The sequence below is a fragment of the Odocoileus virginianus genome, chromosome 24 (genome assembly GCF_023699985.2).
Source record: "Odocoileus virginianus isolate 20LAN1187 ecotype Illinois chromosome 24, Ovbor_1.2, whole genome shotgun sequence".
NCBI lineage: Eukaryota > Metazoa > Chordata > Mammalia > Artiodactyla > Cervidae > Odocoileus > Odocoileus virginianus.
Window position 1 is genome coordinate 21,017,283 of NC_069697.1, and position 24,772 is coordinate 21,042,054.

Sequence of the window (24,772 nt, forward strand, 5' to 3'; positions counted from 1 at the left end):
CCAGTGTTCTTGGGCTTCTTTGGTGGCTCAGAAGGTAAAGAATCCACCTGCGATGCAGGAGACCTGGGTTCAACCCCTGGGTTGGGAAGATCCCCTGGAGGAGGGCATGACTACTCACTCTAGTATTCTTGCCTGTGCTTAGTCTCAAAGAAACGGCAAGACTGAGCAAGTGAGAACCTCACAGTTCTCTCTTCCTTTCCATCCATGGCAGAGGTGCCACGGGACCCATCTCCTTCTCCTTCTCATTTATGTCTTTTCCTTCCCTGCAAGGGGAGCTAAAAAGCTTGGCTGACAACAAAGTGGATATCATTGTGAAGTTTACATAGACCTGGCTGGCAAGTTCATGGAAACCTGCACGAATTGCTTAATGTGGTACATGTCGATAATATGCACAGCACATCCTGTGTTGAAAGTGACACTTTTCCACTGGTGGTAACCTCTCCTTTGACCTTGGAGCTCACTGAGCAGTTACAATCAGGTGATATTTATATTTGGAACAGGTGACACATTATGTTCCTTTGCTTGGTGACCCAGACAGGTACCACATGGCAGCCAGGCTGAAAATCAACATCAAATTGTTTACACATTCTCCACTTAAAGAAGGATGCCTTGGAGAAGCGCTCAGCCAGAAAGATTTCTCCCAAGATTTGTTTGCTGTGAGGTAGAAAAGAGCATGTTAGCTCTGGTTTGAGATGACATCTGATGAAATTACATGGAAGGTGACAAAACATCATCTTCTGAACAATGTTATGATCCATTTTAGCACTTCCCCCTCTCTCTTGCCACGTTCCCATCTTACCCACAAAAGAGCTTCTCATGTGAGAGGCTAAGAAAACCAACCAATAGAAAGTCTAGTTGAAACTGAGTGCTAGAAACTTATGGGGAGAAATCTAGAAGAAAATTAATTGGGACCAACTTATAAATCCCTAGAATTCCATTCCTTTGTCCCTCCACTCAGTTCCCTCTCAGCCTTCAGGCTCTTTCTCTCCTCCTCCTCTTTCTCTCCCATACTCTCTCATATTTCTTATTTAATAAACTTGTTTCCAAGAAAGGAAAGAAACTTATGTTAATCATTCACACTTTAGTGTGAATTAAAGTCAGTGAGTCAACTCTCACAGGAATGAGGATTTAAAGGCATAGCTCTAATTGTGGAATGGCTGCCTTCGAGCCCTTTTAAGGATATTTCATGAAACAGCTAAATACAAGGAAAAGGAGAAAAACTGCCCAAGTCTGCCTATACAGAAAGATAGCTTTGAGTCCAGTTTTGAGAAATGGGAGCCATCAGCTGCCACTCATATGAATTCACAAAAAGTTGAATGAAAGTTATAATTTGTCCTTTGGGGAGTGACTGGTTTTAACACCCTCTTCCTCTAGGAAATAGATCTATTTTGATGGCTTGTAAGTATCAGCCCTATAGGATTCAGATTCATTCTTATTCAACACCTAGTCTCTCTAATCCAAATACCCTTTCTCCACCCAGGCTTTATCTGAAAAGGCACAACATAAGCTGCTTGGACCAAATGTGGCCATGAGTCCTTCAACAAATGTTCTGTACTCATGAGTGCACCCCTTGGCGCAGAAAGCTGATAGCACTCTGACATATAGCTGGTCCCCTAGAGACTCTCCCCTCTCAGCCAGAAGAAGTTCAAAATTCTGAGTCAGGGGAAAATTCAGTCTGTTCCAAGCAAGAGAAACAAGTGTGCTCCCAAAATGAATGCTGGTATTTAGTATGCCTTACGGTATTATAAATATAATCTTTCTGAGGTGTGAGTGTGTCAGGAAGAAACAGAAATGGAATGAGTGTGTGTGTGTGTGTGTGTGTGTGTGTGCGTGTGTGTGTGATGATGATGATGATGATGACATAAAGGGGGGCAAGCACAGGCCCAGAACCAAGAAGGATCAATGCAAGCATCAATGTCAAGAATGCAAAGCCAGGTATACAGAATGCCCAATGATTAAATTCAGAATTATCTACTGCTTCCTCCATGAAGAAGTGGAGGAAAGGGAATTAGAGAGAAAGAAAAGGTGGTGAGGATGAGAGAGAAAAAGAGAAGCAGAAACAAAGATGGAGAGAAATAGAAGAGTGGAGATGGAGAAGAAGGACTAGGAATTGGGGGGGCCTTACTGGATATAGACTGCAAAGCCTGGACTGAGAGGGAGAGACAGCCAGAAGGAGGAACTGCTGATACACCGCAGGTCCCTCCACCAGTTACAAGTGATTCATTTTTGCCTTTATTGTGTTTGGCCAGCTAACAAGTTCCATGTCCATAAAGCAACACCAAGACAAATCCACCATCTATAGAACACTCAACTTCCTATGAAACAGATGAGCTTGTTGGGGTGGGTCTTACTCAGCCCCTCCTGGATCTCTGGGCATGCTGGCCATAACATGCTCTGGACAGAGGACCACTGAATAGAATGAAATGAAGTAAACTGACTCTTCAGGGGGATTTGGGTGACCTTCATTGCCCTTTAATCAACCAAGCTGACAACCTGAAGCAGCAACATGACCTCAGGGCAGGGGTTCTTAACTTTTAGCATGCCGTGGTTTCCTCTGGCAAGCTGATAAAGCCTACAGATCCCTTCTCAGAATAATGTTTTAAATTTGTAAAACTGTAAAGGAAAACAATTACACGGTTATGGTTAGCAAATATTTAAATAATATGATATAGTAATATTTGTACTCCTTCATCAAGGCTTTAAATAATAAGATCTGATGAAGGGTCAAATGACTGCTGTTATTTTAAAAAGCAATGGGATAAAATAATGTATCGAGATGCCTGCAACAACTATCAGATGCTATGAAAAGATCTGTGATTTCCATGGTGACAAAGTCACAGTGCTCATATGTTATCACTGTAGCTTGTTGCCTGCATTCTTCCTAGAAGGAAAAGCTAGTTTTCAGGGAAAGGTTTGATACAATAGAGATGCAGCATTTTCACATTCAAATTCAGGAACAGGAACAAAGGAAATAAAGGGAAGTGGTTTGCAGATAGTAATAATAAAAACAGAACTGTTGACTATAATAACAAAGCAATGTCTGCTACAAGCGAAACAGCAAACCTGACTCCATTGATGAAGACTTTTCCCTGGGCTATGTACTTTTTCCATGTATCATTTCCCTTCGTTCTCACTCTGAGGAGGGTATCCTCTTCTCACTTTACAGATGAGGAAACTGAGACTTAGGGGTTTTAGAGAACCTGTCAAAGGATCAAAGCTAATGAGTAATTGAGCCAAAAATGGAAATTGGAGCTGTGGCTGTCAGACGCTAGAGCCCATGTTCATTGTGTCTCCTTAAGAGAGAGGAGTGTGCGTGTATGCAAATGTGTGTGCGGGAGTGTATGAAAAGAGAGAGAGAGAGAAATGAATGCCAAGAATTTCCTTATCCCCCGTCCATGCTCAGTTCCCATCGGTGTGAAATAGAGACATGGGTGCCAGAGTGAATAGGAGATTACAGATCATCAACATCATCAAAAAATCTTCTCAAAAACACTGAAAGGGAACAGCTATGTGGGAAACCAGCTCTATCAGACAGTAACATACCACAGAGTCTCTGTAATTCTCACTGCACAGCGATGGCACATGAATAGTCAGTCAGATGACCTGAATCTGCATGGTCTCTCCATGCAACTGCAAATGTGATTCATAAGCAGGTAGCTATCACTGACTGAATCACACACACTGGTTTCTCAATAAGACTGCTGGGTTTGAGGAAGGAAGGAGAACAAGCTATTCAAAATGGTGTTCAAGCAGGATCTGTTTCTATTCGAGTCATTCTATTCGAGACCCAGACCCCAGTCAGCAAGCAGCAAGACCAAACCAAGCTTCATTTAATGCAGAGCAGGATGGCAGCAGCCTTTCTGGTGGCCACGTCATATCAGTGACTCATGTTGGATTTATTGTCAAAGGACATCTCTCAACCTTTGTCATACACATCACTGCTAAGCCATGTCACATCCTTACAGTGTGCTATTTGTGTTTTGGACCCAAACACACATGTCTTTCAATTATCCCTATTAAATTTAATTCTATGGCCATGGTTCACCATGCAAAGCCATGACCATTCTACTTTTACATTTCTTTCACTACTAATGAGCATGGCCTGATCATTGGTGAACATTGTGCCCTTGCCTTCACTAGCCAACATTTCAATAATCTCTTCAAGAACCTGATATGTGATCATCAACAAGCTATATGACTTGCAGAATTCACATTCTTCCTTTTTGAAAAGTCAGATAAGCCCGTCTATCTTAACCTACCTTTCACCTTCTCTCCCATATCCATAACTTCTCAAAGTTCCCTCGACTGTGGAATGCAATTTGTTCAGGCTGGAAGAAGGGACTATTTGAACAGTCATACATTCACTCATTTTAAATATTTTATTTCTCTTTTATCAATTCTTGCTCAATCATTTTCAGTTCAAGGGTCATTCTGCTTCATTTACTCAATCTACATCAGATACTAAGTATGTTCTAGGCACTGATAATTCAAAGATTAGTACGTTCCATGACTTTTAGGAAGCTTTCAACTTATTGGAGAAAACAAATGTGCAAACAGATAAATTGTATGTGATAATTAGGAGTCAAAATAGTTTATACAATAAAGAGAGTGTGTTGACTCATGCAATTTAAAGGTCCAGAGATAGGGTAGGCTTCAGGCATGGTTTGATTTGGGCTCCTTCATGATGTGCTGGAGCATATCTAACAACCAACTGACTCTCTATAGAGAACAAAGTTTTGATTCATAGTGTTTGCCAATTTCCATGCTGTAAATACTCCTCCCATGGCCTGTTTCTTTCAAGCTACCAACAGGAAGTTACTGAACACAGAATTGGGACAAGATGTACACATCCCCCTATGACCTGATGCAGGCTAGCTCAGGCACACCACTGCCACCCTCAATTCTCTACAAGTCTCATGGTTCTTCCATCCTTGGTGTGCTGATTTTGTCCTGACGATGCAGTCAGAAACAGGGACTGTATATTTTCTTGGCAGTGTCCAGGGAATGAACAAGCTTCTCTTCCCTTAATCATAAAAAAAAAAAAAAAAATTCTAAATGCCTCTGAAATAATCACTCTACCCGAGGAATGGTACTCCCCACTGACAGCCTTGGGCAATGTGTTTAAATAAGGCTCTTCATTTTACCTAACAAGTGCTCCTTGTTGGAGAGAATTATTAATAGCACCCAAAACCTGTCCTCTAGAAGGTGAAATTATCAGCAAGGTGAGAAAATAGCTTGTTTATAATATTTGCCCATTGTAATGACTATGCTAACCAGATGTTTTTTAGGACTGAAATTCTCATTTCCTCCCTCCACCCCTTACTCCCCCTACTACTGGAAGGGATTACTGCTGTTTGTTCACAGCTAAGTTCCTTCCCAGGCACTGACCTCACCAAAAGGAACTGCCCGCTTATCTTCAGAAGAAATTACCTTGAAGGACTGGTCAATGGGTTGGCACAAAAGCCCCACCTCAGTTCAGACATCTGGAGGGAGATCCCAGCTCCGGAGCTCACATGGGGAGTTGAGTGAGACTTTTGGCAACCACATTTCCCTCTGCCCTAGAGGGCTTCTGTTGCTCCATTATATTGTTCCTGTGAGCACCTTCCCCCCAAATCTCCTGCATGCAAATCTGCAGTGTCTTTTCCAGGGAACCCCACCTAAAATATCCATCCTTGAACCAGTCACCGAGGTGGTTCTAGACAAATCAGAACTGATTATTGAAGCTGGAAGTGGTGTCTGTCTCACTGATATCCCATGGCTGCTTCACTGTGGGAAAGGGTTAGAACGAATCTTGAGAGGTCACCACACTATCTACTACACAATACAACACATGCTGGGTGACGTAAAAGACAAATGTAAAATATCACAGTCCAATGATTGGTGCATTGAGAAAAGGTGTGAGAAAGAAAGAAAGCAGCCCCTGACATCTGAAAATAATCACAGCTGGACCCCAAAAGTACTGCAAGCTGGTCTGACACTCATAGCCTGGCAATTCTATTCCCCAGCTGGACATAAACAAGCTCACAGAACACCAGCCTCAGACAAGCTTACTCTGAACCATAACAGAATTGAACAAAATAAGGCCACTGCATAACTTTGTCTATTACTCTGTTACTGAGACACCCCATGGCTCCCCAAGGAGCATGTTCTCCCTCCAACAGGGAATAACAAGCCTATCTTGCTTCATTGTCAGGTGTTCCTGGTGGTCTTTGGCTAAAGGACATTAACGCACTTGGTAAGCATATGTGGGAAGAATAACTTGAGTGTGTAAAGAGAGACTGTGCCACTCCTTCAGGGGAGCCGTAACTGAGGGTGTGACCTTTGAGCAGGTTCTTGAAGGATGGTGGGGCTTTCCCAGGAAGGCAGGGTCAGGGCATGGGCGAAGCTTGGCAGATCAAAAATGAAGGAGGAGGAATCCACAAGGGTGGCAGGAAGGGAGAAGCAGGAGGATGCTGGGACCAAACCTGGAGGTTGTTGTAGGTCCACTTAATCTTGTAGACAAAGGGGACAGAAAAGTGGGAGGTAAAGAGCTCTAAATTTGAAATCTGGTTGAAATGAGAATTCCCTGAGTAGCCATAAATATATATTTTTTTCTAACCCTTTTTTCTTCTCTCCTTTTTCAATATGGAAGGGACCCAGGAGTTGGCGGGGAGGGGACTTGCTTTTGCTAAATAAAAATTATCTATTTTTATTTTCCCCAGTTTCCTCAATCTTAATATTAAGGTACATGCCTGACAACACCAAGCCCTTTATTCCTTGAATACTGTGAATCCTGAGAAGATCTGAAAATCAAGAAATCAATGGTATAAATTTGAATCTGAGTATGAAAACCCAAGAATCAGAGTGCCAGTGTCTGAGAGCAGAAGAAGATGTAGGTCTGAGCTCAGGCAGAGAACAAACTGGGCCTTCCTCTGCCTTTTTGTTTTACTCATGCCTTCAAGAAATTGAACAATATCCACCCAACATTGGTAAGGGTGATCTTTACTCAGTCTCCTGATTCAAGAGCTAATCTCTTCCGGAAACACCCTCAGAGACACACTCAGAAATAATGCTTAAACATCTCTCTGGGCATCCCTTAGCCCAGCTGACACATAAAATTAACCATCACATCTTGTTAATTGGTCTTATATCATGTAAGTGTTCATTAATTTTGGGTCTTTTTAAAATAACATATATCTGATAAAGCTGAAGTAGACTTAAATTTCTCTAGTCTTATAAATCTTCCTTAGCTACCCTAGACCACCATTTTAGAGAATTTTGTGTATATTTGTGAAATCCATGCTTTAACATTTTCACTATTTACATATGTAATGATAAGCCATATAAATACTATTTTGTATTGAAATACAAGTAGTATCATAATGTTTTATCATTTTCCAGTGTACTTTTTTCACTCAATATTATGCTTTGAGATTCAGCCTCTTTTGTTAATACAATATATGCAAAGATTTTTGTAAAGCTAAAGCTGGTAACAATCATGTAACTACTATTATTATTTTCATTATTATTAATATATAGACTTAGACCATTTCTTGCAATTATTTTATAGTTAGTTATCTATCACTAATTATACTACATTTTACTTATCTATTCGCCTATTGGTGGATATTTAGTTTATTTCCAATTTTGTCAATTGTAAACAATATCCTATAGAATATCCTTGAACAAGTCATCATCACTATTTTCAAGAGTTTGTTTCTACTTAAAGTGGATTTTCTGGGTTTTAAAGAGAATATATTTTGAGTTTTACTAGCTATTGTCAAATTGCTCCCCAAAATGTCTGTAACCATAAGCAATGTATAAGAACGCCTACTTTTCTTTATCTTTGTCAACTACAATGTCAGATTTGTCAAAAATTTGTAGGTGCAAAGTGATAATCTGTTTTAACTTGCATTTTCCTGTTCACTAATAAGTGAGATTGGGTTTTGGTTTTTTGAGGTTTTTTTTACAATCATTGTCCAGTTAGGTCCTTAAGCTTTTCCAAGGTCACAGATCCCTTTGAGAATCTCCCTCAGAAAAACTCACATATGCATACACACCACGTTGAGGGGCTTCACAGAGCCCTTGAAGACCAGCCATGGACACCCTCAAAGCAGGGACCCTGGAGGTTTCAGTGGGTATAAGAACTACCTGGGAAACTTGTGCAAATGCAGATTCTCAAGACCCACCTTCAAGGATCCTGACTCAAGACATATGGGGTAGAGTCTGAAAGGTTGTTGAAGATGATAATTTTTGAAAAGACAGCTTTCAGGGTTCCTGTATTCCCAGTAAGAAATACTATTTCTGCTTTCCAAAATTTTCCCTTCTCCCATAACTATGAATAAAGGATAAGATCACCAAGTTCAATGTACAAAAGCTATAACTTGCCTTCAAACTGATCCTGTAGCTATTAATACTTTCAAGCCAGAGTTACTACTACAGTCACACCTTGTGCCTCTCATCAACTTTGCTGGCATGGGTGGGGAGGGACATGACAAGATGAATAAATAGGTGACATGTGATGCAAAGAAAAACCCAAGGAAAGGAAAAAATTTTGGAGACTCTAAGCTATGCAGAAAACGCTACATAAAAAGCATCTCTCTACTAAATATGAACAGTGTGTGCTTAGAATGGTTTGTGTTACTAATTTTATTTCATGAGCGAGCTCATTTCTTTTCTGCCATATACTTTAAAGATTCTCTTGTGAAAAGAAGGAAATAAATTTAGCATCCTCTCAGATCTAAATTCACATAAGTGACTGTGGTAAGATGAAGAAAATTGATTGCCTCAACTGCAAGTAAGATATTTTCTATTTAAAAGCCTAGTACTAAGGAAGCCATGAACCAGGGAATTTGTGGAACATTTAGAAAGGGTTTAAGAATCCTTTTGGTATGATGGTGATGTTACACAGATAAATTTCTCCCTCTTTTTATCCTTCAGCCTTGCAGCTTTCAAGAGAGAGTTAATCCTTGTTTTTGACTCAGTCACATGAAATGTGTTCCTTTCTGAGCTATTCAAAGGCCAACATCCTCTTGAACCTTCGGTGTAATTCAGCTCTGTGAATGATGCCAGGAACAAGAATTAGGATCCGGTTCTAAGACTTTAGAATGACTCACTGGTTAACTTTGGTCTAGTAACAATAGAAAAATGACTCAGTTGCTCTGTCTGTGAAACTGGGACAGTGATGCTGGCTGCCTGCCTTGCATGAAGGGATGAAGGAAGGCCAGGTTTGTGAGATAACAGAGGCTTCTGGAGCAGGGGACTTACAAGAGTGGGGAGGGGGACAGGTGCCAAGAAAGAGCCAAAGACCACAGAAGGGCAACCTGACACGCGACTCTCAGCCCTGCACATAGGCTGTGCTGGCTGTTCTGTAAACAGTGGGGAAAACTAAATGCAGCTGATTCCCATCCCTTGTCATTCTTTCTACTTCTATGGGTAACTCATTGGGTTCAAAGTAAAAATGGTGGCCCAGGCTTCGTGCAACTTTCTAATGCCCATTATCTTCTTTCGGCTACATATGTCTTCTCATACCATATAGATTCTCCCAATTCTAGACTGTATGTTCATTAAACATAGAAATTATACTTTATATATATATATATGTATATATATATATATATATATACATGTATCTGCCTGGTAAAATGCTTGGCACTCTCAATATAAATGCTGTAAGTGTCAGATAAATGAGTTCTTACACGTTGAGTAAAACAAAACACACATACTCACACACTAGCATTTTCCCCAGTATTCAAGCCAGAAAGAAGAAGATAGGGAGGGATTGGAGAAAGAGTTCTCATTATGAGTATGAGAGTTCTCAACTGAGTATGAATTATCTACTCATTCCTGCGTGTATTATTTATGATACAGACATGACTACAGTACTGGAGATAAAGTACCCATAGAAAAACAGAAATTTACTTCTCTCCATATAACATGACTGCTCCATAGTGTCACAAGCACAAGTTCCTTCCACTTTTCTTGGGGTGTTACCCTCAACTGCATGGTCCAGTTAGCTCACCACAAAATCCGCATCCTGGCTAGTAGACGGAGAAAGGGCAAAAGAGCACATCTTTCCTCTCCAGAACACATCTCTTTTATTCACAGTCCTTCTAGAACTTAGCCACATGACCACAACAAACTGCAAGGGAGCCTAGGAAAGGTGGTCTATATTTCTGGCTAGCCATAGGTCCAACTAAAAATCAGCAGTCTCTAACAAAAAGAAAGTAGAAAAAAAAATATTGGGACAACTAGCCATATTTGCCACACTGCCCAGCATAAAAAATAAAAGCAAAAAGATGTGGACTTCCCAGAGTCACTAGAAAAGTCCTCAGTGAACTCAGAAGGAACTGGCACTAAGTGGTCTCATGAGCACACTAATCAACATGCATACAACCTAGATGTTCATTCGGGGAAAAGACTGTTCTAAACTGTGTGTTTGCCCTTTTAACAACTTTCACATATTAATCTCTGATACCTTTAAACCTCCTTTCCTAGACTCAATTTGGGTGTTCATACTGCAGCTAAAGTTTTATGTTTTTATACCTCTGTTGGAATAAAAGCCCACTTACTCTGATTACTATGCATACAAGATTAGAAGACAAATGCATTTAGTGTGAAATCAGGCATCTGCCTGCACTCAACTTCAGAAATAAGAATAAAAAGCCACAAGTGTGCCAAGAATAGGACAGATTATGAATGATCAGACAACTGAATAGTCATAATAATTAAAGTAACCACAAAATGGTTCAAGTCTATTAAGTAATTGCTTTCTGTCAAGTGCTTTACCTGCATCATCTCATTTAGAATATAAAATAGATGTAAATATAAATATAGAAATACAGATATGGATCAAAGAGGATGTAGTACTACTACTATCCCCATTTTCAGCTGAGGAAACTAGATTCAGAAGAGCTAACTAACTTGCCAAGACCGTGCAGCTACCCAGCAGCAAAGCCTGGTCTGGAACTCAAGAATCTAACACTATTATTGGTACCTTTAACCACTAAACCATACCACCATACTGCAGCTCCAATACTTTGGCCACCTGATGTGAAGAGCCAAATCGTTGGAAAAGACCCTGTTGCTGGGAAAGATTGAAGGCAGGAGGGGAAGGAGATGACAGAGGATGAGATGGTTGGATGGCATCATCGACTCAATGGACATGAGTTTGAGCAAGCTCCAGGAGATGGTGAAGAACAGGGAAGCCTGGCGTGCTGCAGTTCATGGAGTAGCAAAGAGTTGGACACGACTAAGAGACTCAACAACAACAAGAGCACGATGATCACGTGGAGGACTGTGAGTAAATGCCCATGTGTCTGCCCACCATCACATGTACAGAAACTGATTCTGTAAATCACCCTGTCTGGAAGTACTGGGAGAGGAGAACTAAGCAAGAGAATAAAGGTTTCAACCTTCAGCATTTAAGAAGTGACCATTAAAACCTTCTCAAAACCCTTGCACAATGAAGAAAGTTTAAAAAAAATACTTTAAATATATTAAAAATAGTCCTACATTTGATTATTTTCTTCTACAATTATTTTTTATTTAAGGATAATTCTTTATAATGTGTGTTACTTTCTGCTGTACAATGAAGTGAATCAGCTATAGGTACACATATATCCCTCCCTCTTGGGCCTCCCTCCCACTTCACCTGCATCTCACCCATCAAGGTCATCACAAGGCACCTAGCTGAGCTTCCAACTAATTTAAATAACACAAGATCTAAGCTACTCCAGTTGTTACACCTACAAACTACTCTTAAATAGTGTTCCTCCTATTGTAATTAATCTTGTAATAATAATTTAAGTCTACCTCATCCATACAGAGTGAATTCCAGGAAGATATGTTCCTGGTTTTATTCCCAAATTGGGAACAGAATGGGTGTCCAGTAGCTATTTATTGAATAAATCAATATTTTCCTTCAACTTATTCCTTTATCATTATTTGCAAACTATTAAGAAATGGTTAATATAAATAATTATATTATTAGATGTTGCTGTGCTTCAAAATTTGATACTAAGAACTTGCACTATAAAAAGTTTTGCTTAATCCATGTTAACTTATCACAGGAATTTAATATCTTACCGACTTGAGTGTGTCCGTGTTCCCTGTGGGATTTCATTTCTATTAATAAGTTTGTTTACTGAACTACTTTTTGCCCCCAACATTTTGTGTGGTCGGTTTTAAATTTGACACCAGTGGATATGAAGGAGTCAAGTCATTAAGATCTCAAACTACTTCAGAGCAAGGTAATTAGGCTTCAAGGAGAATGACCCAGGACCCATCTGTCCTTAATATAGCCATTCTTGAAAAGAAATTCCTTCTCCCTGAAATATATAATTAACATTACATGATTATATTCATTTTTCCTCAAAGATTTCAGGATTCTTTTCACCTTGGAATTCTGATTCTTCATTACTTAGGCAGACATGAGTCCTACCAAGTTTATACACATGCTTAAAGGGGTCAAATGCTTTGTGAAAACTAAAGGGACTTTTACTTACTTAGGGTCTGTCATTTAAAAAAAAAAATGGTTGCTCTCTCAAATGCATGTTTGTTTCATTGTTTCCTTTTCCTGAGCAAGCCCTCTCTCCACTCCTCTCCTAGTCCAGATTTTCAAGTGCAGGATGGTAAAGAACTGTGGATTTCCCAGGTGAGGCTTGACCAAGTGTTAGAACACCTCCCTACCTTTGATCTGTGGTGGGAGCCCTGAGTGTGTGAGCCTCCACTGAAGGGTCTTCACTGAATGTCCACAGAGAGAAGACAGGCAGACTAGCCAGCTGGCTTTCTTTCATGAACTTTTTCCTCAATGTTTTATTTTGAAAATGTTCAAACCTACAGAAAAGTTGAAAGAATAGTTTAATGAACACCTATAAATGTTTCAAATAGGTTAACTGGATGTCAGCATTCTCCATGTTCCAAACAGTCCAAAGAATATTTTTCCTTCTCTATGCTTATGTATATACTTACACAATGTTTATGTATTTTCTTACTTAACCTTTTGAAAGCAAATTGCAGAGATCATGATACATCATTTTTAAATATTCACACTTATATCACTCACAAAAACAAGGATATTCTCCTACATAGTCACAATACCATAGTCATCCAGAGACAATTACCATTGACTCAATATTATCTAATATACAACCCATAATCAACATTCCCAGTTGTCCCATAACGTGTATTATAGCTGGATTTTTGGTCAGGGAGAGGACCATCCATGTTTATTCAAGATACTTGCATTGCATTTAGTTATCATGTATGCTTAGTCTTTTAAAATCTAATTTTACCTATCTTTAGTGCTGCTCTTTTTATTTTGCTTTGTTTTTCAAGTGTTTTGGAGACTCTGGGGCAGTTTTCTAGAATGTGCCATGTTCTGAGTTAACCTGATTGCTTCCTTGTGATTCAATTCTGCTTAAGCGATTTTGGCAAGAACAGTACATTATAATGCTGTTCCCATGAACTTTGAACAAACTCCAGAACAAGGATTTTACCAAGGCCCCAGTGATTGAATTCAATAAAATAAAAAATAAAAGTCATTTTAAAAAATGAGATTCAATATTTACTACTTTTAACAGAAAACAAAATATCCACAGCAAAATGAAAGGTGGGGTAGCCAAGATTCAGGTTCAAGATTCTTAATAACTTATCTGTGTTTGAAAGCGACCCTTGTCATGTCAAATCTAACAACATTTGTTGAATCATCAGAACTGAGATTTGGGCAGGGTCGGTCTCTGCCCTTGCAAAGTGGATAATTACTAATTTGGTGCAATTTCAGAAATGCAGAAGGCCACTCTTCCCCACTCGGCTACACTGCCTCTATTATGTGAGCAACAAGTTCCATCTACTGTTATTAACCATCAAAGCCTTTAATGAATTAGCTGCTACATGTCAGGCCTGGTGCTTAGTGTTTTGTCTAACTATTTCTTACATCAGCCTCATGAAGTAAACATCATTAGTCTCATGTTAGAGATGGGAAACTGAGACTCAGAGATGTAACTACCCCCACAGGCCCAAACAGCACGCTTAGAATTTGCATCAAAATCTGCATCATTAACTGAAGTTCTGTAATTCCATGTTTCATCATAATCTTCTACTCCCCAATCCCATCTCATTCACCAAATAGCTTTCTCTTTTTTTCCTCTAGAACATACACTACAGTGGGCATCCAATAGCAGCATTTTATGCCAATAAGTTCTTCTAGAAATTATGACTAATATTATGTGTCTGCTTTGTGCCAGGTACCTTGCTGAATGCTCTACACACCACATCTCAATTACTCTTCCCAAGAACCACATAAAGAAGATATATATTAATAATGTCCTGTGGTCACTCAGCTAAGAAATGGCAGAGTAGGGATCTGAACTGGGTCTAACTGCAGGCCTGAGCTCCAAAACTTTCACCCTGGATGAAGGAATATCATGGCAACCCTGGACAATGCAATGACCCAGAGACTTGCCAGTAACAAAGAGCAAAACATTGATTCATTAAGCTCTGAACTCCTCTGCCTCCATGCTGCCAGAAGGACAACCAAAAAGAGACTCCAAAACATTCCTTAAAGGTCCATTAACTCAGCAGCTCCTGTGAGCAAATCACTGCATAAGACTTCTCTCTCACAAAGAAGATTTGTAGATTCATGTGTCTAGAAAGAACCAAGACACCACTCACAGGAACAACACGCACATGATCTATCTCTCTTTGTTACCCATCCTATACAAATCTTTGGAATGATTGAGTTTAACAAAATATGTTTCCCTGCAGCAATTGTTCCAGACTAAAAATCAGAACACAGACTGACTATGATCACTCTGTCTATAGCAAGGATATCCCCAAGAAACAAATAAACCAAAAAATCAACTTAGCTAAATGCATCCAACCTGTTCTCTAGGCTCTTCTAAAGAGCATGACATCCAGATGGTGAGGAAGGTTGGGGTAAACACCCCCGGGAGTGCCTGCCTTGTCTATGCCCTGCTCTTTGATAATCTGTGCCTCACTCATGACCCCAGCTCCCCACCACGGCTGATGGAACCAGGGGTAGAGGAGTAGATCCTTGTTAGGGCACCTCTCCTAGAGTCTGGGATTCCAGAACTCCCCTGCCCTGCCCTAAACTGGGAAGAAATGAAAAGCCAGTCTTCAAGGGGAGGAGAAACAGAACAAAGCAGGTTCACTGAGAGAGACAGACATCACTCCAAGTGGACCTGTTGCAGCCACAAATCTCAATTTGCCCTCAATACTGTCCAGTGACTCCTCTACACACCTCTCCTCATTTCCAAAATACATATTCACCTTCTTCAAATGCCAGCCCACCCATGCCCACCTGCCCTCTCATTTGAGTCTTCAATTATACCCCCTATAATTCTTTCCACAGACTTCTCGCTCGCATGATTATGTCTCCTCTCCTCCTGGATTATTCCCATGAATATACAACAATTATTGCCCATCTTTTTAAAAAAGAAAGATCATCCCTTTCCCACACATCCTCTTCCAGCCACCACTTCATTTTCTGCTCCTCTTCAAAGCAAAGAGTTTTCTCTCTTACTGCCTCTACTTTTTAAAGGTTTAATCTTATATTCTCCCTACAGGAAGTCCACTTCCTGCCCCATTATACCATGAAGACTGAACTCATCAAGGTTTCTAATGATGTCCATGTTTGCCAAATCTAAGGATCCCTCTTCTAATCCTTTCTTGCTTGGCTGTCTGCAGCATTCAGCAAAGACAAGTATTACCTCCCTCACAAGGTTTTCGTGACACGATTTTCTCTTGACTTTCCTTCTATTTTGCTGCTTACTTCTCCATCAGCTTTACTGAAATTGCCTTCTTTGTTCTTCAAATGTTGAGGGTCAGGAAAGAGAGAAAAACAAATACTGTGTGCATTACAGAGCTGCCTTCCTCTTGGGATCAAACATGATTGATTGCTTCATCTCCCAGAACCATCTTCCAAGGGGCCATATAAACGATGAACATCTTAGAACTGGCTGTCCAAAGAGAGGAAGAAGGAAGAATTTATTTGCTCCCTCCTGCTCCCCAGTGACCAAAGGTTTACTCCAGGGAGTGCTGACTCCTCTTCATTCCCCAGTTGCTTCTACATGGGCACTGAGCTGGTCCACATCAACAGGGAAGCCCGGGACGGAAGCTGATAGGCACCTGGGAAGCGGGACTTTGTCAGAATGCACCCACAGAAAGTCAGCAGGAGCCCACACAGAACCAGCAAGAGAGGCAGAACGAAAATGCAAAGGCTCCTGCGTCAGGCGAGTCAGAGAGCACCTGAAGTATCTCATAAGAGGTGTCTGATCCAGCATCCCTGTCCTCTCCTCCCAGCTCCATCCTTACCTGTTGACATTTCCACATCAGTGTCTAAAAAGCACATTAACATGGTCAAAGAGAACATTTCCTCCCTCCCTACCCCAACATGTTCCTCCTTTGTCTTCTCTATCTTGGTCAGTAACATCTTAATCCAACCAGTCACTAAGCTAAAAACTGTAGAGTTATCATTGGTTTCACTGACTGTCCTCCCTCTCCCCAATTCATCTACCAGTGGATCCTGTTGGCTCTAGCTACAAAATCTATCCCAAATCCCCCCACTTCTCTCTGTCTGCCTACAACCAACCTAACCCCATCCATTACCATATCTCAGGTGGACTCTTCTGGACCTAACTTGCCCTCCTGCTCTTTACTTCTCAACAATACAGTTTTCACATTGTCGCAGCCAGAGTGAGCTTTTTCATTTTTTACATTTCACCATTAAAAAATTGCAAACATATACAAAAGTTGAAACACTAGTAACTATATTAACAACAGTGATAATAGTAACAAAAGAAGGTGAAAGTTGCTCAGTCCTGTCCGACTCTTTGCAACCCCATGGATTATATAGTCCATGGAATTCTCCAGGCCAGAATACTGGAGTGGGTAGCCTTTCCCTTCTCCAGGGGATCTTTCCAACCCAGGGGTCAAACCCAGATCTCCCTCATTGTAGGTGGATTCTTTACCAGTTGCCGCCACAAGGGAAGCCCAACAAAAGAAACAAGTGAATCAAGTCATGAGCCCACCTTCAACAAGCATTCAATCATGGCCAATTCTGTTTCATTTCTAATTTTGAGATAAATTCCAGATCCCTCATCATTCGTTCTATAAGCAATATGACTTTGCATCAGTTTGCATCTCTTAAAAATAAGAACTTTCAAAGAAAATCATATGTATGTGTTAATATACAATATTTGTTTTTCTCTTTCTGACTTACTTCACTCTGCTCTGGGTTCATCCACGTCATTACAGCTGACTCAGATTTGTTCCTTTCATGGTTGAGTAATATTCCATTGTATATTGGAATATCTTACCAAAGGAAAAATTATAAAAAATTGCAAACAATTTTTTAAACACCCTAACTGCATAACATTATGGGGTGTTCTTTTTAAAAGGTGAAGCACATCATGTCATTTCAGTGCTGAGAACTTTCCATTGGCTTCCCATCATGCTTTGAATAAAGTCAACACCCTTATTAAGGATTAGAAGGCCCAGCCTCACATGGCCCCTGTCTGCATCCCTGATCCCATTCCTGACCAGTCTCTCCCACTGCACACTACTGCACACCAGCCACACTGGCTGCTCCACACCCTCGCCTCCCCGAGAGCCCTAGTTGATCTCTGTGCCTGGAAGGTTCGTCCCTGCCATCTTCCAACGCTCAGCTCCTCCTTGTCATTCAGGTTATAGCTTACATGAGAGCACCTCTTATCACCTCTCTTAAGTAGCCTCCAGGGGTTACCACACTGCTCTCTTCTAATCCTCTCCGTAGCCCTTTGCCCATGGCATTTCCGGTGTGTGCGCCCTGGACAAGTTCACACTTATTGTCAAGCACGACTATTAATAGGACTTTGTTTGCTCTCGAATGTGGCCAAAAAAATCTATGGTCATCCTATTTACAAGAATCTTACTTTTTGTCTGACTTTGGGTTACTTATTGTCAATCTTCTTCTATGAGAATATACACTCTTTGACAAGAGCGCTCTCATATGACTAGCTCTCCACTGTATCCACAGTGTTTGGCAGATGAGGGTACTGGAAGGAAGGAAGGGAGGGAGGGAGGAAAGGTAGAAGAGAGGGAGGGAGGGAAACAGGGAAGCGGGGAGATCCTAGGCTCTGACTTTTCAGTCCTGGTTCCGACTGGAACTGTTGAACTCACCTATGTTAGGCTTCCATAATTTTCTATAAATAGTTCTATTTTGTTTAACATAGATCAAATGGGTTTCTGTGATTTTTAATTAAGCAATTTCTGATAGCTGCTAATTTCTTTTAAGTAATTTTTCATTTTCCCATTCACATCACACTTTTCTTCCAGTGAATTGCATTCTTTAATTAAACAAAACAAAGCAAACAAACAAAAGTCCTATCAGCAGAGCCACTGTTATGTACTGAATATTTGTATCCTTCCTCTAAATTCATACGCTGAAACGCTTACCCCCAGTGTGATGACATTAGGATGGCTTTTAGGAGGTACTTAGGGCATAAGGACAGAATCTTCATGAGTGGAATTAGTGTCCATACAAAATGAATCCCAGCGAACAGAAAATACTGTATAGCACAGGAAACTACTCAGTATTTTGTAATAACCTAAATGGGAAAAGAATCTGGAAAAAAAAATAGATATACATGTATGTATAACTGAATCACTTTGCTACGTATCTGAACTAACAAAGCATTGTAAATCAGCTATACTCCAATAAACAATAAATACAATCAAAAAATAAAACTGATTCCAGAGAGCAATCTTGTTCTTCCCGCCACGCGAGGATAGTGTAAAGACAGTAATCTACAAATCAGGAAGTGGACTCTCCCCAGATACCGAATCTGCCCATGACTTGGTCTTGGGCTTTCTGCCTCTAGAACTGTGAGAAACAATTTTCTGCTGTTACAAGCCACCTAGTCTTTGGTATTCTGTTATGAAAGCCTGACCAGACTAAGATAATAGCTGTCCTCCTACAACAAGCAAACAAACAAAAAAGTCCACCAAAAGTCTTTTCCTTAACCATAACCCACTGAGAAGTCTGCAACTGCAAGCAAGCAGTCCAAATTAAAAGGCAATCATTTCTACTCCCCCCTACAATAAACATTAGTGACATTGGCAATAAAGCTTCAGATGCTGATTATGTATGGGCCCATTTTTTACAAAAAGCTTTCAGTGGACAGTATAAGTACCTTGTCAAAAGAGCAATAAATCCTTAACATTAAGGCCCCCCCCTTTTTTTTTTCATTTAAGCATATAAAGCATGCTTATTGCCCTGATCTGTACGAGACTTTGGGTGAACAGTGGTGAGTAAAATACACAAAATCCCTTCCATCATGGAGCTTACAGTCTTGGGGTGCCCTCTGAAATAACACCATCTGAATGTCAGCCCGTATCATTTTTCTTTCAAGAAGGCAGCGTTTCATAGGCCCTGTGGTCAGAGAAGACTTGGGTTCAAATCCTGGCTTTACGATTAGTAGCTCTGTGATCTTAGGCCAGTTCCTTGATTTCTCTGTGCCTCAGTTTCCTCTTTTGTAACACCGTCAGTTTGTTTAGAGGATTAAATGAGTCAAGCAACGAATAAAGTAAATAACAGTGTAAAACAGTTAGATCAGTGCCTGATAAAAGAAAGCTATAGATAAGAGTTTTGCCATTTACATTATTAATACAGCAAAGAATAGGATTGATTGAGGAGGCGTGTATTTGGAACATTTTATCAATACATTCTGTTCAGTTCAGTTCAGTCGCTCAGTCATGTCCAACTCTTTGCGACCACATGAATCGCAGCACACCAGGCCTCCCTGTCCATCACCAACTCCCGGAGTTTACTCAAACTCATGTCCATCGAGTCGGTGATGCCATCCAGCCATCTCATCCTCTGTCATCCCCTTCTCCTCCTGCCCCCAATCCCTCCCACCACCAGGGTCTTTTCCAATGAGTCAACTCTTTGCATGAGGTAGCCAAAGTATTGGAGTTTCAGCTTCAGCATCAGTCCTTCCAATGAACACCCAGGACTGATCTCCTTTAGGATGGACTGGTTGGATCTCCTTGCAGTCCAAGGGACTCTCAAGAGTCTTCTCCAACACCACAGTTCAAAAGCATCAATTCTTCTGCACTCAGCTTTCTTCATGGTCCAACTCTCACATCCATATATGACCACTGGAAAAACCATAGCCTTGACTAGACAGACCTTTGTTGGCAAAGTAATGTCTGTGCTTTTTTAATATGCTGTCTAGGTTGGTCATAACTTTTCTTCCAAGGAGTAAGTGTCTTTTAATTTCATGGCTGCAGATACCATCTGCAGTGATTTTGAAACTCAAAAAAATAAAGTTTGCCGCTGTTTCCAGTGTTTCCCCATCTATTTGCCATGAAGTGATGGGACTGGATGCCATGATCTTAGTTTTCTAAATGTTGCGCTTTAAGCCAAATTCTTCACTCTCCTCTTTCATTTTCATCAAGAGGCTCTTTAGTTCTTCTTTGCTTTCTGCTATGAGGGTGGTGTCATCTGCATATCTGAGGTTATTGATATTTCTCCTGGCAATCTTGATTTCAGCTTGTGCTTCTTCCAGCCCAGCGTTTCTCATGATGTACTCTGCATATAAGTTAAATAAGCAGGGTGACAATATACAGCCTTGACGTACTCCTTTTCCTATTTGGAACCAGTCTGTTGTTCCATGTCCAGTTCTAACTGTTGCTTCCTGACCTACATACAGTTTCCTCAAGAGGCAGGTCAGGTGGTCTGGTATTCGTCTCTTCCAGAATTTTCCACAGTTTATTACGATCCACACAGTCAAAGGTTTTGGCATAGTCAATAAAGCAAAAATAGATGTTTTTCTGAATTCTCTTGCTTTTTTGATGATCCAGAGGGTGTTGGCAATTTGATATCTGGTTCCTCTGCCTTTTCTAAAACCAGCTTGAACATCTGGAAGTTCACAAGTTCACGCATTGCTGAAGCCTGGCTTGGAGAATTTTGAGCATTACTTTACCAGTGTGTGAGATGAATGCAATTGTGTGGTAGTTTGAGCATTCTTTGGGATTGCCTTTCTTTGGGATTGGAATGAAAACTGACCTTTTCCAGTCCTTTGGCCACTGCTGAGTTTTCCAAATTTGCTGGCATATTGAGTGCAGCACTTTTACAGCACCATCTTTCAAGATTTGAACGTTATACACCCACAGATGCCTGAACCCTGTTTCCTGGTAGCCAGGCCCTTTTTATTCTCTAAATGAGAATTATGAGATTTCTCATCTGGAAAAGTTGAACGGCTCCAGAGAAAAGACCTCGAAAGAATGGCATTTGGAAGTCTCCCAGCACTGAGTCAACTCCCTGCCAATCACCTAATACAGCTGCCACTAGATGGGAAGCCCCATCCAGGTGAGGAGTGCCCCTACTGTGCTTTCTGAAGTTTATGCTTAATTATGAACAAAGTGCTGCAGGAGACCAGACGTTTATCATAGGGAGACACTAGGAAAAACAAACAGATAATGGCATCTCAGAATAAACAAAGAAAACGTAGATCACCAAAGAGAACTTGTATCCTCTGAAAGGTTAAAAAAGATATTTCACTTATAAAAAAAAAGAAAAAACACCAAAATGCTATTTTTAAAAAAGAACAGAGAATAAGAAAGAATCTGGAGAAATTAAAAATAGGAAAATGCGCTACTTTTAAAAATTTCCATTCTTCTAAAATGGAAAATCTGATAAAATGGTTGGAAAATAAAGTACGTATCTGTATATATCTATATATACACATAAATATACTTAATTATCAGTCAGTCCCCTCCCCCTTCCCCAACCGCAGGATCATAGAGTCTATCTTGTCTTCCCGAACCCATTTTTCTTCCATGTCCCCTGCCCTGGGCTACACTGGAGGGCTCTTGACCACTAGAAATGTCTGTAGTCTCAAATCCCATGGCACACAAGGCTGGCAGACGTCCAAGCAGTGAAGGAAAGAATGAGTGATTGACAGCAGCACTGAAGCTCTGATATCACACCTCTGCCAGCCTTCTTGGCTCTGTTCATGCTGCCTCCTCCTGAGTATTCTCTCCCCTACTTTGCACAAAAGAGACACCTGGCCAAGTTTTGTGAGTGTGTGAACACTGGACTTGAAATTACACAGACCTCCAGGCTCTGCTATGAAGTTTGCAGAGAGGCAAGGGTCATGTCTGCCTCTATTAGAACATCTGTTGGTTTGCACTCCTGTGTCACCATCAACCAAAATGGTGACATCAGTTTTTTTTGAATGGCCTTTGTCAATGTTGGTTGAGAACATGCTATATGAAATGATAGTTATTAGTATTAAATCAATAATGATAATTAAATAAAACACACAAAAATGTGAAACAGAAGATAAAGATGGATAATATGAGAGGAAAATAGAATGTATAAAAGATCAATCCAGGTCAAATATTGATAGGAAATTCCAGAAAGAAAAAACAAAGGATATTAAACTATCAAATAAAGAACTCAGGAATTTTTTTTTCAGAGTTTAAAGAACATTAACCTTCAGGTTGAGAGACTTTAGCACAAAAGAAACAAGTTATACCAAAAAGTGGCAACATGAAATTCTAGAACATCAGACATAGAGAGAATAAATGTAATCCATACCTCACATATACCAAAAGTTATGCCAGGTACATTAGAGACTTATATGTATAAGTCAAAACTGGAAATCTTTTAGACAAGAATACAACATAAAATCTTCATGTCCTTATAACAGAGAAGTATTTTTAAAATAAGACATCATTTAGGTCATCACAGAGCATCGAGTTCCCTGTGCTACACAGTAAATGGGAAGGAAATCCAAAAAAAGCGAAGATCTATGTATATGTATAGCTGATTCACTTTGCCATACAGTAGAAAGTAATATTCTAAAGCAATTATACTCTAATAAAAATTAATTTTAAAAAAGACAACAAATTCGTAACTTACAAAAAGTGACACTTTGACTACGCTAAATTCAAAACCTCTATTACCTCAGAGGAGACTGTAGCAAAGATTGCCACATTGTTCACTCATCCTTTCATCCTTTCCTCATCTACACACAGCCAGAATGCATTTCTCAGCCTCACCTGCAATAATGTATGACTGTATACAGCCGCATGACTGTATACAGCCACATGTCTGTATACTGGCCGGTGAAATGCATTCATTTGAAATAAGTTATCCTTCATCATTTTAAAGCTATCTAGCTAACTGTGTTTTCAACATTTCTGAGTTGTCAAGACATGTTTATAAAGCACTATCTTTGGGCTCAGAATGGAGGTAAGTCACAGCAGAGCAGTTAAGGACACCATTCTGGAGCCCCATAGCCCTGCCAGCTCCTAGCTGTGTGACCTTAGGCAAGTTACTTCACTTCTCGGTGCCTCATTTCCCTCATCTATCAAACGTGGGACGTAATAAGGACAGGCCTACCACAAGCAGACACTGTAAAATTTCAGTAATACATAATACGTGTTCAAGTATCTTGACTCCTGTTTCATTCTTGAAAAGGATTTAATCCTTTTAAAATGAGAGGGAAATAATCAATGAAATAAGACTTTTTCTTCGTTTACTAAGGCAACTGACACATAGCAAGTGCTCAGTAAACAGTTTTTGAATTAACAAATGAATGAATATGAGAAAGTAACAGTGAGAAATTTACTTAGGCAAGATGGTCGTGAACCCCTCGGCATTATTCAGCAATTGTTTTCAGTGTTTCTTAGCTCCAGTTTACATTAGAGTCACTTGGGAGCTTTCTAAAAGCATCCGAGAGAGAACTGCAACTCCCTCTCTTGTTCCTCAATGTCCAAATCTATAAAATGGAAATAATACTACCTTCTTCCATATGATTGCTGAGATAATTAAATGAGTTAATAAACATGAAGAGAAGAGAAGCCTATCTGGCATATGTGCTCAGTTGCTTCAGTCATGTCCGACTCTTTGCAACCCCATGGATTCTCCAGGCAAGAACTCTGGAGTGGGCTGCCATACCCTCCTCCATGGGATCTTCATGACCCAGGGATTGAATGCCCATCTCCTGTGTCTCCTGAATTGCAGGCAGATTCTTTACCATGGAGCCACCAAGAAGCCCATCTGGCATATAGAAAGCACAATAAATTATTAGTTTTTTAATATTATTTTCTTCAAAATGTTAATGCTTGAGCTTTCAATTAGGAAAGGAAAAGAAGAATGATTTTGGAAAACAGAAGGATGACCAGGCACTTTTCATAAGCCATCTGCTTGAATTCTCTTTTCAAAACAATAAATAGGTAACACTGTGTCCAATTTGTAGATGGAGACAGAGGCTGCAAGCCTTGTGCTATTCTGTTCTCTTCAGGCACATTCTCATTCTATAGAACAATACAAATACTTTCCCTTCCAGAGAAGACCTCCCTGTTTACTGAAACCATTAATCCCATGGACACAATTCCATTATAATGTGCTAAAGATCATTGAAGCTGCTCACCCTGCTAAATGGCACTGTAATCAAGCTGTCAAGGAGGCTTGGAAACCCAAAGACTGCTATTAAATCATCCCTCTGGCCCCTTGTTGCCAGGGAAAGTAATCTCAATTCCTTTAACCTTTCCTCATAGGTGTTATTTTCCTAGCGCTTAGTCATTGTCCCTCTCCTCTGCAGTCCTAACCTCAGAGGGACATGAGAGAGACTGCCTTGGATGGGCCTGTTACCCTACATGCTCCACCTCTCTCCTTGGCTCTTTTTGGCAGCTCCGGTTCATATCATCAGAGATTCGTCTAATTTTCTTAGCTTTCTTAAAGCCTTCTTGCCATGGTTGATCCCATTTAATTTTGTCT

General features: G+C 40.2%; 1 long non-coding RNA gene across 2 annotated transcripts in view; it reads right to left on the bottom strand.

Annotated features, from left to right (window-relative positions):
• Window positions 1–24,772, bottom strand: part of LOC110126631 (uncharacterized) — a 275,536-nt gene that overhangs the window by 119,589 nt on the left and 131,175 nt on the right. The window contains exon 4 of one of the 2 annotated variants that reach the window (XR_011483199.1): window positions 12,375–12,816. The exons of the other annotated variant lie outside the window; for it this stretch is intronic. This is a non-coding gene — a long non-coding RNA (uncharacterized lncRNA). Of the gene's footprint in view, window positions 1–12,374; window positions 12,817–24,772 lie in introns of those variants that run through there. 2 annotated transcript variants of the gene reach the window in all.